The sequence below is a fragment of the Crocodylus porosus genome, unplaced genomic scaffold, assembly GCF_001723895.1.
Source record: "Crocodylus porosus isolate Cpor-Errol unplaced genomic scaffold, CroPor_comp1, whole genome shotgun sequence".
Taxonomy (NCBI): domain Eukaryota; kingdom Metazoa; phylum Chordata; order Crocodylia; family Crocodylidae; genus Crocodylus; species Crocodylus porosus.
In genome coordinates, this window is record NW_017728931.1 from 108,991,358 (window position 1) to 108,996,713 (window position 5,356).

General features: G+C 44.6%; 1 long non-coding RNA gene across 1 annotated transcript in view; it reads left to right on the forward strand.

Moving 5' to 3' along the window:
- Positions 1–2,336, forward strand: part of LOC109315671 — a 16,194-nt gene extending 13,858 nt beyond the window's left edge. Inside the window, exon 3 of the long non-coding RNA XR_002102574.1 lies at positions 1,995–2,336. This is a non-coding gene — a long non-coding RNA (uncharacterized LOC109315671). The remainder of the gene's footprint in view (positions 1–1,994) is intronic.
- The last annotated feature ends 3,020 nt before the right edge of the window (positions 2,337–5,356 follow it).

Sequence of the window (5,356 nt, forward strand, 5' to 3'; positions counted from 1 at the left end):
TTCCCGACCTGCGATGCCCGGCCACGGTGAAAGGACCTCCAGCCGCTCCGTGTCCCTCCACGAGGGCCCTGGGGTAGCCACGGGGGACTTCCAGCAGCCACCTCGGGGGAGGGCGACCGGGCTGGGGGATGGCCGCGCCCCTCCCCCCCACCAGGTGCCTGAGGGCAGGGGACATCTCCCACCGCCCAGCACTGAGCAGCCACTGCCAGGGGGACACAGCAGGCAGCCGCAATGCTGAGCTAGTTCATTGCCAGGGGCTCCTGCTGCCTTGTTTTGTGGGTGTCAGACAAGCGGTCCCTGCCTGCCCTTTTCAAACAGCCCAGAATGACAGTGTATAACATACACTGCCCTGATCGTCTCCTCTCCCAGCGGCTGAGGGGATCTGAGACTGGAATCCCTCCTGCGCTCCCTTCAGCCCTGGGCCAAAACCCCTCTCGCAGTCTGGAGCAGGAAAGGTTTGGCTTTTATTTCAGAACTGGAGCATCTGGCCCAGCTGTCCTTCACCACTGAGAAATTACTGTGGTCTCTGAGCTATGTTCATAGGTGCTTTCACTTTTGTCCCTGGGGGGTGCTAAAATGATGGACATGTAGAAAATTTTATGCATTTCAGGTGACAGCCGGCTTCCCGAGGACGGCCAGGGCCCTTGGGGGCTCCCACAAACTCGGCACCTCTGCCTGTATTGCAACATCCTCCTCCGAGAAGAGCTGGACTTGATGTCACTGACAGTTGGTCCCTGCTGCGAGATCAGACTTGCTGAGACTTTTCAACACTGAGTAAATGTACAGCCTTGCATGTTGTCTGCGGCACAACAAATTAACCAAAAGGTGGCAGCAGCAGGAAGACCTGCCAGTCACCACTGCCACTGTCACCACAGGAACACCAAGCAGAGCTGCTGAGAGCTGACAGCCCGCTGAAGAAAACAGGCCATCAGGGATGGGACATGCTGACAGGCTCCCCTGGGGGCCGGAGGGAGCAAAAGAGAAGCCCCTTATTTCCCCCTAGTTGGAAAGCATGCCTTTGGGGTGACTTAGTATCTTTCTAGCCAGGGTGCTTGAACATCTGCATGCCCCTAGAATGCTCCTTTTTTTTTTTTTTTTTTTGGTAATGCTACAAGGTTCTGAGGCACACTGTCGTGCTACCAGTGAATGTCTGCCCAAACCCCAAGTCACTGTTGTACTGGGGGTTGTTCATCACAGTGCCTGACTTGTCAATCTTCTCTGAAACATGCTACTGCAATTGAGCAATTAACCAAGCTGTACAATTCTTGTTCCTGAAATAGGAAGGGACTTTCCCCAGGCTTGTATTACATTTTAGAAGACCTAGATGCTGGATACCAGCTTATAAGCACCACCATGTAAATACCCATTTTGGTGTGCGTGAAGTACACCTACTGATGCATGAATCAAACTTGCTGAACAAATACACAAAGAATGCTGATAATTAAAATGTTTTCAGTCAGCCTATGTGAACTCCCAGTGTCTCTGTGTTTACAAACTCATGAGTAACATAATTCAAAAGCAAAAGAACCAGTCAGATATACAGCACCATCCAGGAATACTTCTCAATTCCACTGAAATAATTTTTTCCTCACAGAAGTAGTCACATTGACTCATTCACATGAACCAAGATCAAGATCAGGTCTATGGTTTTCATCCATTTGAGATTAATATAGATCTGAGTAATTATATTGGCTGTTCATAAGAGTATGTAATATGTATTAAACAGATATACAAGATTGTCTTTAGGAAAAAGGGGGTATAGTAAAAAGGGGACAGTATATTCACTTGGAGAACTATCCTATTTGAATGGCTGAAGAAGGACAATTCTACTTATATCTGTCAACTGTGTTTGGGTTAATTGTTATTTTATACTGGCTACCCATTCTGTCTTAGATTAAAGCTATATTAATAAAAAGGACTTTATCAATGGAAAGTGCAATGGAAATAGGCTACTGATGATTATTTGGTTGCTCATACATGTAGATTAGCTGTAGATAACCTCCATTTTGTTAGTTATGGCATGGCATTTTCCAGTTTTAACAAGGCAGATATGTGGCATATTTTATAGGTAAAATATTGCTAATATGCAGTACTATGTTAACTTAGTAAGTGTTACAAGCAACCTTCCCTGTATAATATAATAATAATGAACACGATGTGGGACAATTATGGACTGAATTTTGGATTGTATCTGAGTTTCCCTTTAAAGCCTGAGTCGCATTGTATTTCCATATATTTGTCTTTTAACAAACTGTGCCATAGGAACTGAAATGCAAAGATAAAAGCCTATTGGAATGTATCATATCAACTCAAGATACATTTGAGGATCAATAAAGCTTATATAGTTTGGAAATGTTTGGCCTGCGTCTTCATTGTTCCTCACGTGAACTAATAAAGTATTGAAAATTAATAAAAGTTACCAATTACCTATTTTTCCTAATCTGGTTTTGAATATTAAAAGAAATTTAAATGTTAATCCTGATTACATTCATATGGAATAAAAACCTTCCCATAGAAGAGGTTAATAGTAATAGATGGACTGTTAAATTAACAGGAGCAAAAATCAGCCTCTTTATTAAGAACAGGTCCTATAGATAATGATACAAATTCAGTACAGGAGTTGTGGACTTTAGGTGAAACCTCTGTTGAAATAATTGTGTACTTGTACATTATGTACAGCAGTGTCTTCTTTACAGGGTGTCTTGTCCCCAAGAGTGAAATATGAACTGTGGGTGAGCTGCCTAGGCTCTCTTAATAGTACATGGAGAGCTTAGCTGAATCCCAAAACTACCATGAGCTGCAGTTACACAGGTATGCAAGTACCACTTTGGTGCATGGAAGTGAAGTAGCTTAGCTATTTGTACCTGCATATTCCTGTGGTACCTAGATGTCTGAGACTATTGCAGGGGCAGTTAATTGCATGTGCAAAAACACTTACCTGGCTAAAGATTTGGCTCATTAGAGAAAAAAGTGTTTGGTGTATTGACAGTTTTTATTATTTTTTTAAATGCACAATTTTAGGGCACTATTGTACTTCAAATCAAATTAATTAGGTTTTACATCAGTTCTAAATTCCCGGCCTCCATGCTGTATTCTAGGCCTGCTGGCACTAAACAAACTCTTTCTGTGATCAGCTACATTCCTATCATCATGTCACAGTATTAACTCAGTCCCACCACTTACCCAGTGAAGTTTAATGCAGAACATCCATCCCATCCATCACACTAACAGATAACTCTACCCAAGAAGAACACTATACTCTTCCCCATGTTCACAAAACTTCACAAAAGTGTATTCCATAATGACCTCCGCCAGCTCTATTAGCACTCTCGGGTGAAGTCCATCCAGTCCTGCTGACTTATAAATGTCTAGCTTTTCTAGATGGTTTTGCACCAGCTCAGCAGCCACAGTGGGAAGGCTATTGTTCTCACTATGCCCTCTGTGATCCTTATCTTACTCGTCTTTCCACTTGGTCGGGTGAAATACCTAAGTAAAGTGGGCATTCAGGAGTTCAGTTTTTTCCTGAGTGCCCATTACTAGCTGTCCCAAGGTGCTAAACAGGGGCCCCACACTTCCATTTGTTTTCCTTTTGCTCCCTACATACCTAAAGAAGGGCTTCTTTTTGTCCTTGACTCCCTTGGCTAACTTAAACTCTGTCGCCACCTTAACTTTCCTAATCATTTTCCTACAAGTGTGGACTACTGTTGTCTAGTCCTCCTTGAAGACTGTCCCTAGCCTCTACTGTGTGTATGCCTCTTTTTACTTTTTCAAGAGGAGTGCAATGTCCCTATTGAGCCAAGAGGGCTTGCAGCCCTTCTGCTACCTTACCTCTTCAAGGGAACAGTTTTCTTTTGTGCTTTGACAATCATGTCCTTGAGGAACAACCACTCTTCATGCAACCCATTTGCCTTCTGTCCCTGGTCCCACATCGCCTCCCCTACTAATGCTCTGAGCCCATTGAAGTCAGTATTTTTGAAGTCCAGGACTTCAATCCTTCTAGTCGATTTGTCAACCTTGCAGCAGACAGTGAACCTGATAAGCTCATGGTTGCTGTCACCCAGGCTACCCTCAATATTCAAGCCACACACCGGGTCATCTCATTTGGCCAAGACCAAGTCTAGGACAGCAGTACCTCTGGTTGACCCTTGCACTTCCTGGGTCAGGAAGAGCTCCTTGATTACAGTTAAGAAACTACATGACCGATCTGACCTAGCTGAGTGTTTTTCCCAATCTATGTCTGGGTAATTGAAGTCACCCATGACAACCAAGTCCCTTGCACACGCGGTTTCTGTCAGTCCTTGAAAGAACTCCAGCCCCTCCACTTGGTCCAGTCGCCTGTAGTAAACTCCCACAGTTAGGTCTCTCTCACCTTGCCGTTCCCATCCCCCCACACCCGAAGCTTGACCTGGAGGGTTTCAAGCTGCTTATCTTTGGAGCCAATGTCAGCCTCCAGAGAGGTGTACTGCTCTGTCACATAGAGCGCTCTCCCTTCGCCTTTTCTACCTGCTCGGTCCCTTCTGTGCAGGGTGTAGCCCTCTATGGGTGTGCAGGGTGTAGCCCTCAATCATGTGAGGAGTCCCACCAAGTCTCTGTGATCCCTACCTGATCATGTTGCCCACCAGAGAGCAGGAGGGCTAGCTTCTCCTGCTTGTTCCCCATGCTCCTGGCATTGATGTACAGGCAGCTGAGGCCCCCAGCTGACACCCTCGATTTCCTGCAACACTGTGGAAGAACTGTTCCATTAGCATTTTCAAAAATAGTTATCTTAGTGTCCTCCATGTGGGAGCTTTCCTGTGTGCCAGTCCCCAGGCATGATCCTCTTGGAGCTTCCCTGTCCCCTAGCAAAGTCAGCTTAAAGTCCTGTCCAGTAGATCAGCCATCCTGGCTGAGAACACAGACTTACCTCTCCACATGAGATAGATGCCATCTCATCTCAGGAATCCATAATCCTCTGGATTTTATTCAGACTATTTCACGAGAGTAAGGACTTGATTCTGCAGTTCTTAGTGGAACAAAATGCAAGCTGGCATTAGTGTGACCGTTTAAGGCCCTAGAAGTATAACTAGATCCCTGTAGTTAAATTGATGTAAAGACTCCTAATTAATCCCATTGCACTACTCTCTTACAGATATGACTCACCTATGCATTTATTTATTTGATTTATAGGCCACTTCCCAAGAGAGGCTCAGGGCAGGTTACAATAGGAGAACAGAATCATTTATAAACACAGGAACAATAGTAATAAAAGCAAGAGGAAATGAAACAAAAGATGTACAGGCTTGGGTTTTGGCAGATCTCAAGAGGCAGGAAGTTTCAGAAGTGTGATTTATTTTGCTAGTCTACACAGGCTTTGAAT